The sequence below is a fragment of the Nycticebus coucang genome, chromosome 1 (genome assembly GCF_027406575.1).
Source record: "Nycticebus coucang isolate mNycCou1 chromosome 1, mNycCou1.pri, whole genome shotgun sequence".
Lineage (NCBI taxonomy): Eukaryota > Metazoa > Chordata > Mammalia > Primates > Lorisidae > Nycticebus > Nycticebus coucang.
Window position 1 is genome coordinate 96,277,275 of NC_069780.1, and position 12,079 is coordinate 96,289,353.

General features: G+C 35.3%; 1 protein-coding gene across 2 annotated transcripts in view; it reads left to right on the forward strand.

Annotated features, from left to right (window-relative positions):
* The window catches only part of FAT1 (FAT atypical cadherin 1), a 120,277-nt gene that overhangs the window by 43,546 nt on the left and 64,652 nt on the right, over nt 1-12,079 (forward strand). The window lies entirely within an intron of this gene.

A 12,079-nucleotide genomic window follows, 5' to 3' on the forward strand; every position in this document is an offset into this window, starting at 1 on the left:
ATCTTTCAATTTCTTTCAATATGTGATTAAATTAATTGAGATAACATTTATAAACATTAATTTTTTTATCTACCAATTGTGTACTGAGATCGTTTGAGAAATATTTCTTGTCTTCTATTAATGGGTATAGTTAGCAGTAAACAAATTAGTTTCCTGGGTCTGTGAATTATAGTTGATTGAGAATTTACTAAATTATAAAGCAGTCATTTAAATGACACCATTTAAAAATTTTTTGAGTTTCACATTACATCAAATAGCCTGTTACAACAAACCAACCAAAGTAGTAAAGTAACTGGGAAAAATATATGATTGTTTTACCACCTCTTTCATAAATGGGGGAGTGAAGAAAGGCAAGTTCTATGCAGAAGTTTAGGTAATTTTTTTAAAATCTGAATTTAGAAAACAAGTAAATTGGAGGATTGTATGTATTTATAAGTTGGTAGTTTTCCTTAACAAAGATTCTTAGTCAACAATCACATCTTGCAAAATATTTAGATTATTATTTAGGAGTATTTGGTTTTTAATATGTTCCTTAGCATAAACAGGCATACTAGAATTTTTTAGGTTTCAGTGTCAGTTGAATCAATTCATAACTAGATTAGCTTGGCCTAACTTAGGTTTTTGAGTTCTTTCAGGTATTGGAGTTGGCAGAAAATTGTCTTTAAAAGTAATTGAATGTTACCTATAAATAATTCCTCTTCAACTTAAAGCAAGAAAAGGGGATTTTTATTTGCTTCAATTAGGATTCACTTCACTTTCCGTTTTGCATAACTGAATTGCACGTGATTCTTAGGTTTTATTTTAAGAAAAATAGTTGCAGTTTTCTGTGTTCAGAATCCGTTTTAGAGGCGCCTAAACAAACCTTAGAAAAGGAAAACTGGCTCTTCTACCAGCTGTGTGCATTCTAGGACTCTGGAGACAGCTGTCTCTTTGGTGAGAGCTCTGTTTATACAGTGACCAGTGTAGTACTTGACTGTAGCAGGAGGAGCCTCATTCCATTCCTTCTTTAGCAAGGGAGTGCTTTAAGGAGTTTGGCATGAGGCTTAGTCATTTCAGCTGACATTTTCATCACTGAATAGTGCCTTGTCTTTACACTGGAACATACTTTGCAAGACAAATGCCTTAGGCAGTTGTTTTTCATCTTATGAAAACCTGTAAGTCACTCTTAACTTTTAAAGGTTGCTTTTACATTTCTGAAATTCCTTAAGTTCTGCTGATATACTTCAGATTAACCCTTTGTATGTGTTGTGTTGGTTGTAAAAAATATTTTCATGTAAGGCATATATTTCTAGAAAAATTAGAAAATATTAATAAAAAGAGAAAAATAAAATTCGCCCATTCCTGTAACCTATCCCTATAAATACAGTAATTTTCTGAATAAAGAACCATGTTGGATTCTTTTTATATATATTTTTTTTATTCTACATGGACTTAGTCATGTGGGATTCTTGAGCTTTGTATGAGTATCAGTTTGGCCTGCCTTCAGTTGAGTTTATAATTTATGTCATTCCTTCCATCACGGACTGGTAAACTTTGGTTGATGTGTTCATTATTTTTCCCACTAACAGTGATGGATTTATGAAGATCACCTATGCAGGTTTACAGGGAAGGAACCAGGGCTTGAGAGCCTGGTAGGGCTGTTAAATCACAGCTCTGCCACCCCTTTAGGAACAGCACCTTGGTGGTGATAAGTGCAAGGTCTGAAACTAGTCAGCCAGGTTTGGGGTTCTGGCTTTTCTGCTACTAAAATCGGGTAACTCGGAGGAACTCACTTAATTTTTGAGTCTTAAGTTATTAGATGTAAAGCACCAAAATGGCTAATTGTTAAGATAATTCACTGATTCATTGGTTAATTTATTATTGCTATCATGACGAGTAAATAACTTAATACCAGTGACTTTTTAGCCCTAAGCCTCTGTTTTTGAATATGGGAAACGGGGAATGACCAGATTAATTGTGAAAATTAAACAACATGGAGTATATAGGTGTGCATCCAGCACATATAAGGTGGTACAAGTAATCAACATTGAAATTATATATCTTCAAATTTTAAATCAAATTGCTAGAAATATTGCCACTGGCATGTAAAATACATTATCTGTATTAAAAAAGCCTCTAAAAGCTGGCTGTCTTTTATGTATGTGGTTTATCCAGTTGATAGGTATCCAAATGGTCTTCTTTAAAAAAAGAGCTTATTCATAAAAGCCCTATTGACAATATTGATGATTCTGATGCGGAATCGGAAATTGGAATCATTCCTCAGCAAAACTTGAAAACATGGGTTAGCAGAACTTGACGTGGGAGTGACTCTTTGCAAAGCTTTAAGATATCCCTAGGCTTGAAACACTATGCTTACAATCTGATTATAAACTTAATTAATACTAAGTTTTAGTAAGGTTGCAAGTCAGAAAGCTTTCCTAATTTTAAAGTTTTTATAACAGTTTTAATTGAAAAAGTTGATACGTATTTTAATTAGAATGATTTAAAAGGCAATCTAAATAATGACAAAACAGAGTGACAGTTGCTACATAAAAACTTTTCCTTTAATTGTTAACTTATGACCTAACTCTGGGCCTTATAATTATGGAATTTGCTAGACCTAAAATTTTATAAGTGGTTACATATCTAAATACTTATAAGTGTTAATTATTAAAGCTGTCAGAATATTCATTGTTGTCCATCTATTCAGATTAAATGAAAAGAAATACTTGAAAGTGAAAGGACATGTAAAAGGAAAAATTAAACAAGAAGGTTCTACTAGCAAAACTTTTCAACAAGTGTGGTACTATTTGATGTTTTATTTTGTGCATTTTATTATAAATATAGATTTGAAATCCATTTATACAGAAATTTACAGGTAAACATTTTAGTTCACTGGATTTTATTGTCCACCTCTTACCTTGTTTATCCCAGACTTCTTTTCTCTGCACATACAATTATGTGTATGATATTTTTCCCAAATAGTACTAAACAAAACTGAGATCATATTTTATATACTTTCATGCAGATTTATATTTTTCACCTACTTTGTATGTCACTGACATTCTTTTATATAATTAATAACACACATTATCCTTTTTTTTAAAGCTGTATGTATACCACTTTGTATTAAACCAGTCCCTATTCTCTCTTGATAAAAAGGAATGTGCTTTTTTAACCCAAATTCCCAAGAGCTGGGGAAACAGCAAAACTAATTTTTTCCATGAGGCCACTACATTTTCGCATTCCGTTCACGTCAGAACTTCTGGTGAAATTCCCTGTGTTCAGTTGCCCCTGAAATGTCCCTGCAATCAAAGGACAGCCAGAGACTCCAAAACATTTAGCATGATTGTAGAGCCAGACTTTTTGGGATTGGATCCTAGTTCCCTGCTAAGGAGCTTTGTAGCTCTGAGCTATTTGTTTGAAGAAATGTCTCAATTTTTTCATCTGTGAAATAGGATGTGATCTTATTATCTACTTAGCGTTGCTGTAAAGAGTAAATGAATTGATATATAAGAAGTGATTAAAATAATGTCTGGAATATCAACAGCCCTGTCGTGCACATGCCTCTATCATAGTGTCATCATCATCATCAGTGCACTGAGTTTGCTCTGTTCCCAAAACATAAGTGGCTTCTCCCAAAATAACACTGATGGCAAGTCATTGCTTTTGAAAGATTGGATCATGGCAATCATTATCACGGCTTTATTTAAACTGAAGAGAGATCAGTTATACCTGATTTACTCTATTTTTTGCTGTAAGAGGGCAGAGAGGTATCTATGTAGTAAGTAGTGAGCACCTAGCAGTTTGCTTGGGGAGGGGGGGATGCTGCTTACTTTCTTTCGCTTACTTTTCTTTTTGTCTTAAAGAGACAGTGTCTAGCTGCATTATCCAGGCTGGCATTGATCTTCTGAGCTCAGGGAATCCTCCTATACCTCAGTATCCTGAGTAGAAAAGATCATAGGCAAACAACATTATGCCCCGCTATTTCGACTTATTTTTTATTATCAAGAGCATGGAATATCTACTTTATTTGTGTGGTCTCAAGCAATTAAAATTTTAATTATTCATATACATATATACACATAAATAGAATCGTCTATTTTTAAAAGTGCTAGAATTTTTTTGACTTTTCTGCAAAATGAACCATAATATTATTGTTATTAGTCTGCACATTTTCCTTATGTTTTATGACTATAGATACCAGTGAAGTAAATAGTAATTTCATGTTTACTTCAGGTGAAAGGAATGTATAAAATTTTAATTTTAGTACCGGAAGCATTTTTTTCTGTCATTCCCCTATTAAAGTGGACTGAATAGCCATTTGGAATTTTACATTCTTTCAACTTAACAAACTCTTCCTTTTTCATTTCTTCCTCCATTTTATTCAATGTTAATAATACAATTTTGCCAACTAATGGCAGAAGCAAGAACTTACATGTATATTTACATACATACATGATCTATTTATTATACTAATGTTTCTGAAAGAATTCAAAGTTTTTGATTTATTAGATACTATTGCATGCCAAATTTACATAGTTTTTTAAAGAGGGGTTAAACTTCAGAAATTTTGCTTTTTATATTACACTCATTTTACATTTTTTCTGTTTTAGACAAAACAAGTAATTTTTTCATAATTTACAGAAGATTTAAAAGTTACAATGCAGATAGAAATAGAATTTTTAAATTAAATTATCATTTAAATCTTTAGCTTTAACATAAAAGGTTTCTTATATACACATTTGAATCTCTCAAGATAATATCAGGATGTGAAAATACTAACATTATCAGCCTACTATGTAGTATTTAATGAAAATGATATTAAAAACAAGTAAATTGCAAAACCATGGCTCCGTATATATATGTATGGCGCCAGCCATATACACCCGGGCTGGCGGGTTCAAACCCAGGCCAAGCCTGTCAGACAACAATGACAACTACAAAAAAAAAAAAAAAGAAAAAAAGAGAGAGAGAAGAAGAAGAAAAGAAAAGAAATAGTTGGGTATTATGGGAGGCACCTGTACTCCCCAGCTTCTTGAGTTCGAGGTTGCTGTGAGGTGTAACACTACAGCACTCTACCAGGGGCGACATAGACTCTGTCTCAAAAAAAAAGAAAAGTAAATTGCAAAACCAGATTTATTTTTAATGGAAGGAAGGAAAAATTAATGTATATATTATATGCCCTGATAGGCAACCTTTTAAAAAAATTTAAATAGATTTACAGAAAAATTGAGCAGAAAGTACAGAGTTTCCATGGAGCTCCCTACCCCCCCCCACAGTTTCTCCTGTTTTTGACATTTGACGTACAGATATTACAGTTAAATAAATAATATTGATACATTCTTATTAACTAAAGTCTAGTTTATTCAGAGTTTCTTCGTTTCTATCCAGTGTACCTTCTTTTGTCCAGGACGCTGTATTATTACATTGAGTCATCATGTCTCCTTAGGCTCCTCTTAGTTGTCACTACTTCTCAGACTTTTTTTTTGAGACAGAGTCTCACTTTGTCTCCGTTGGTAGAGTGCTATGGAGTCAGAGCTCACAACCACCTTAAATTCTTGGTCTCAAGTAATTCTCTTCCCTCAGCCTCCCAAGTAGCTGGGATTGCAGGTGCCTGCCACAATGCCCAGCTATTTTTAGAGATGAGGTCTCACTCTAGCTCAGACTGGTCTCCAACCTGTGAGCTCAGGCAATCCACCCACCTTGGCCTCCCAGAGTGTTAGGATTACAGGCATGAGCCACTGTTCCTGGCTTCAGACTTTTCTTATTTTTAATATCCTTTTTCGACACCTGCTTATAAAGCACCATTTCCCAGATCCTGAACAAACTGATCAGAAATATTAGCCCTTAATGAATTTACATTCTAATAGGGAGCTTATAGTCCATTTTTAAAATTTAATTTTAAGGAAGAATTAATGTTTTAGCAAATTAATATTTAATATGAACATTCTGATGCTTCTGATTTTTCCATAATTAGCAGAAAATACTGAATAACCATTTATAGATTAATTACAGAAACACAGGTATTGGGTCCTTACTGTGTGGATGGTATCTGTGTTCCTTTTAAGTGAATGTTGTTTTTATATTTGGGAAAACATTTACTTCCAGAAGAGTCATTCGGTTTCTGAGGACATGGAATTAGAGAAAAGCGCAGTCTGTGGTTGCCTATAAGGAAAATAATCATCAAAAATTAGATTTCACATCTAAGTTTTTCTTGTGATTGATCAAAACAGCTTTCCTACAATTGCAGCCATAAGCAATTATATGAAAAGTTTAAAAAATGTACCTGACATGGTATGTGTGTTGCTGGGTTCTTACTGATTATAAGTGTTACTGAGTTGCAGTCACAGAAGAACCTGGAATGATAAGGTTTTGTTGAAAGCTTTGGTATTAACACTTGATAGGGGCCAAGGGCTGTTAAGCAAAGAAAATAGGAAAATTCCAGGAAGAAAAGTGTTCTTTGGCCATGGAAGTTTAAATCATTTTGGGCAGGCACACTACCTATAACTTTATTTCTGCCTTGAAGATTACTGTGTTGAAATCACCTTGCTTCTACCTGTGTCAGTGGAGGTAGTTCCCACCTTTCCTCTTCAAGGACAGTATTCCTTCACAGTGACATCAGCCCTAAATGGTAGGTAGTTATTAGTTATTCTCAGAAACCTTTATTTACCTTTGAACCATCTATTTGAGCAACCCCCAAACCTCTGAATAATCAGACTATGAAAAGACAACATCAGTACCCATTTAATTAAATATATGGACATCAATGAATCCATCTATAAGGAAATTTTGCTGTGAGCTACATTTTCAACTGTGTTGGTCAAGCTCATTTAGAAATTACATCATTTCCCCCCACTTCAGTCTAGTTCCTTCACTGTATGCATATTTAAAATCAGTTTCCATAGTGACATCTGGTGGTGGTTTTGAAATCCTGGAGACTATGTTTGGAATGATAAATATTTTTAGTTAATAGCTCCAGATTTCCTGCTTCCTTCAAATTTTTCAGATTATTAACAGCTTCTGCAAATGTCTTCATTGTGTTCTCAAGACTGGAAAGCTAGACGTTTAGTATTTCTGTAATGGTTCATTAAAATAAAAGGATGATTCCTCATGGCACCTCTGAGTGGTACATAGAACGAGCTCCTCTAAACTTGTTTTCTCAAAGCACACATCAGAGTGTGGCAGTCTCACTATCTGGTCTCCCTGCTTGTGCGTTGCAGCCTGCTGGCGCAGGTGAGGGTGGTGTTCTCCTTTCATCCCTCTTCTTGGCTTTGATGCTCCTCCCAGCTGGCTCATCAGGTGAAAGGGAGTTCTGGGGAAGGCCTTGGCTTCCTCCTCTCCCTCTATGCAGACTTGGCTTTCATACCTGGTGGTTGCATCCTGTTGTTGCCATTTTGAACATGAAAGAACAGCTGGAAAGGAGATGCTGAGGGCTGAGACGGCAGGGAGCCGAGAGAGGGGAGATAGTGAAGACAGAAGGGACCACAGCAAAGAGCGTGCCGTGGATGTGTGTGTGTACACTGCATATGTCACACACACACACACACACACACACCTTCTCTCTCTCTCTTTTTCTATGTATATATGCATCCACTTACCCAAAAGATGAGGTGGTGTTTTGAGTATATGTTAAAGAAAAATGTCTGTAAAAACTATAGTTTACTTTTTCTCCCAGAAGAGTGAGTTTATAACCCACTATATAAAATGTAATATTGAAACTTGATTGATAGACATTTCTGGATGGGGATAGAGTTTTGAGAAGGAACATAGTTGTTTGATTCACATCAAGTGATGGCTAAGAGTTTTTAGTTTTACTTATTTATTTATTTTTCTCCTGTTAAAGTTACTAATCAGAAGTGTTCTGAATGGAAATTTGAAAATCTGTCTTTATTGGATTTAGGTAACTGCTAAAATTACAGATATCAATCTGTGATCCATAAATGCCAGTGGTGGCTTTAGATGGTAAAAAGAAGGATGCTAATGTGTAGGAATAAGGACTCAGTGACTTAAAGAGTAAATGCTGCTTCTGGTCAGACTTGCAGGTAGCTGGTGTATCAGCCACCTCAGAAGCCAGGACTCCTTTGAGGGACAGCTTCCATCCTCATGACCCCTAATTAAGGAGGTACCTCGCTCTAGATGCTAAACTCTACCTCTTTAGCTTCCTAAAATTGGACACATTATCTCAGCTTTCTTTAACAAAAAGGGTGTAGGATTTCTAAGGGGTTCAAAGTCTAGTTCTTGATTCTAATATGACTAAGGCTACGTGGAGACTGTGTCTTTCTTTGAAGATTATAGGGACACTTACCTAGCCTTTCCTGGACCTTCTTCTTGCCCCAGATTCAAGATAGGAAGCTTGAGGCTCTGACCTGTGACCTCAAGCTAGTGCGATATGCCCACCTTAGAAGTTTCTGCTGGGGAGTCTTTAGGAGACATACCTTGCAGCTGAGAAGACAACTTTATGTGTATATGACAGTTTTCTGCAGTTAATAGAATAGCATTTAGGTACTATACCCTGGTAGTGGGTGACAGGACAGCATAGCCTGCTAGGGAAAACCCTGAGCTCTGTCTGGAGCTCTCAGTCACCCTCAGACTGTCTGCATCTGGATTCCACTACTTACTGCTAATCAAGCCCATGTCTCTTCACCACTCCAAGGCCTGAGCAAATTTCTTGATTGATCTTTGTTTTTTAAATGATCCAGTGAGGTGATTAGAGGACAGTAAACTCTAGTTAAAGATCTTATGAATTTGACGATTTGGATTAGAAGAGGTTGTTTAATACTTGCTCCTTTCTCCTTCACAGTTGAAATTCCCGTTATTTTATAGTTGTCTATAATCATTAATTTTTTTCTTTTATAAGGGTATAATAATTAAAATACATTAAAACATAAATCTCTTAGCAGTCACTGTATGGTATTTTAAAAGTACACAGTTTATGGCTTAATAAACTAAGAATGTTGGGCATTTTACACATTAATATTTACTATTGTAATTGTTAATTCAATCCCAATTTTCTTCCATATTTAAATAGAGCCACTTTGTTTTCTCACTTTTCACGGTAGCTGATATCCAGAGATTACCAGGATGCTGAAACTTCCCTTCTCACTGGCTTGGGGTCAGCAGGTAGAGGACAATGTAGTTCTGCCTGGGTTCCTGGGTGATAGGCAGAGAGGGCAGTGCCCAACAGAATACATCTGACAGCTGTGTACTGTGGTCTCGAGGACACAGTGCACTTACAGAACATGATGCAAACTCCATGATAGCTACTTTTATCTGTGATTGTAAACCCCACAATATGTTTCCATTTTATAGTTCTTCCCCTTTTACCTTTAAAGTAGACAAAGCTATTGTGTGCAGATAAATTTGAAACAAATGAGTGGAATGCAAAGTTTGACTTGTCTTTTCTGAGGTATCACATTACGTTTTGTGTACTCCACTTTTGTCATACCAACTATAGGACTGAAAAGGAATTTTGCTGGCACTGAAGACAGAGATTTGAGGCATCTATTTCTAGTTCTGCCATTTACTATGATCCAGATAAAGCTTGTGATCTCTCTAAATTTGAGTTTTTCATCAGTGAATGGAGATGAGAACACCATATATGTGGGCAGGTTGGATGTAAATATTTAATGTGATAAAGCATGTAAGACACTTATCACAGTGCCCGGCATGTAGTAAACACTGAGCAAATTGTCTTTAAATGCCTGTATATCGCATTTAGAGGCACGTGTTTTTGAACAATGGAGAGCAGCATGTATTATGTGGGGATTACCTGTCCTCTTGAAATTTTCTATTTATACTTCACCTGTCAAACAAATTTTATTGCATTTTAATGAAGTTGTGAAACACCAAGGAGCATACATACATTTGTTTTGTTAATATGTAATATTTTTAACAAGAACGTGCTGTTATCCCCTGACTTCCTTTGTGTCAGTGGATGAGTGTGATGGAATTAGAGAAATAGATAACAGTTTTACTAATTTAGCAAGTGGTTTGAGTATGCATAGATTATGTTTGGGTCAGAGAAAAACGGAAACATGTTTGAGTTTATTTTCTGCTGTGTAAAGAAACCGTTAACTTCTTTTTATTTACTTTTAATTAATTAATTTTTTTTTTTTTTTTTGAGACAGTCTTACTCTGTCACCCTAGGAAGAGTGCAGTGGTGTCATAGCTCACAGCAACCTCAAACTCCTGGGCTTAAATGATCCTCCTGCCTCAGCCTCCTGAGTAGCTGGGACTATAGACACCACCACCACCACACCTGGCTAATTTTTTTATTTCTAGTAGAGACAGAGTCTCACTCTTGCTCAGGCGGGGCTCAAGTGATCTACCCACCTCAGCCTCCCGGAGTACTGGGATTACGGGTGTGAGCCACTGCATCTCGTCTAGCTTCTTTTTATTTATAATAGTTCTGGGTTTTATTCTTTTATTTCTAGAAGTTGTATTTTAGATCCATTAATTCAGTGAGAATAAATGATGCAGTGATAAACAATTATAATGCTTCTGAATAGGAACAAACATTTTATGATCATTTATTTCATATTTTGTTATTTGATCACATTTTCCATCTTTAAGATACAAGCATTTAGGGGAGTATTTGATATGATTGTCTTTCACTCAAGTGAGTTTTTCTGATAGTAACAATTTCAAAAAAGCAAATATTTGAATTTAAGTATTGATCAATAATATGAATTACAGATTTATTTTTGATTGAGAAAAACCAGTTTCATTGCAGAGCATGGATGAGCAAAAAGAGTCTTCACAAAACTAGCATACAGCCCTAGGGCCCACAGGTTGGACACCCTTGGTAATTTAACCCTTTTCTGTATAATCATAATTTCATTTATTGTTAGTTAACTTAATAAGAAATGTGTCCTATTTTGGTTTCCAGTTAAAGACTTTTCTATACCAATGTCAGTTAATATATTTTTGCATTTCATTCATCTATTTTAAGAAATAATTTCTGGGGCGGCACCTTTGGCTCAAAGGAGTAGGGTGCTGGCCCCACATACCAGCAGGTTCAAACCTGGCCCCAGCCAAAAACTGCAAAAAAAAAAAAAGAAAAGATTTAATATCAGGTGTACCCAGATTAAGTAGAAGGATTTTGAAGCATTTCTTTTTTTCTATTGTCTATAAGATTTGACATGATCTGTTTTTTGAAATTATCTTTTACTTTTATTTATAGACATTAGTTGTCTATTTTTTTTTGAGACTTAAAAGAAAAAGAAGTTGTTAACTGATGACTCCATACTGAACCTCAGTTAAAGCATTCTATAATAGACATACTCTTATTTGACAATGTGAATGTTACTTTCTTTGCATTATTATTATTATCATTGTTGCTTAGTATTTAGATGCAGCAATTCTCTGATTTCTTCTCTGAATGTATTTATGTTCGTTCGTTCTTTACAAGGTTTTTGTTTCCAGTCCTTATCTTAAACATTGTTATTGTTATTAAATTTTAAGCTTCTTTAATTTTGTGAAGGCAAAAAATGGAAACCTAATAAACACATGTATATGTAAAAATAATTTAAAAAATAAAAAAGAAAAGAAATAATTACTGTGTTTTGTGTGTAAGGTGCTAGGGATACTGATATTTGAGAGTGATGTAACTTCTAGAACCCTTTTGGAGTTCATAGCATAATGGGAGAATTTCTATTTTTTATAGCACACTAGTTGTCTTCCCCTTTGTTTGAGGTGATTAAAAGAAATGGAAGAGAAGTGAGCATTTTATTATTCTGGACTTTGAAAGGCTGTGCTCTTTCCTTAGCCACTGTGAAATGGATGTGTGTACAGACTAAGCCATCTTGAGGAGTATTGCTGTGGTCTCTTTCCTTCCACAGTGGCAGTGCTGGGTCACAGGAGTGCAGTGTGGAGAGCAGGGATGCTAGACTGCAGGGATTTGGGTCCCTGGCTGTGGTTCTGCTATTGTCTCTGCCTTCCTGATAAGCTGCTTGGAAAGTCATCAAATCTCAGCCAACCATAAATGTCACCTTTTGACAAGTGAAGTAGATAATCTTAGTGGCTGTCCCACTGGCTTGAGACTTCAGTGAGATGATATTTTTTAAGGGCTCCAAATAGTGCCTGACACCTAATTCTA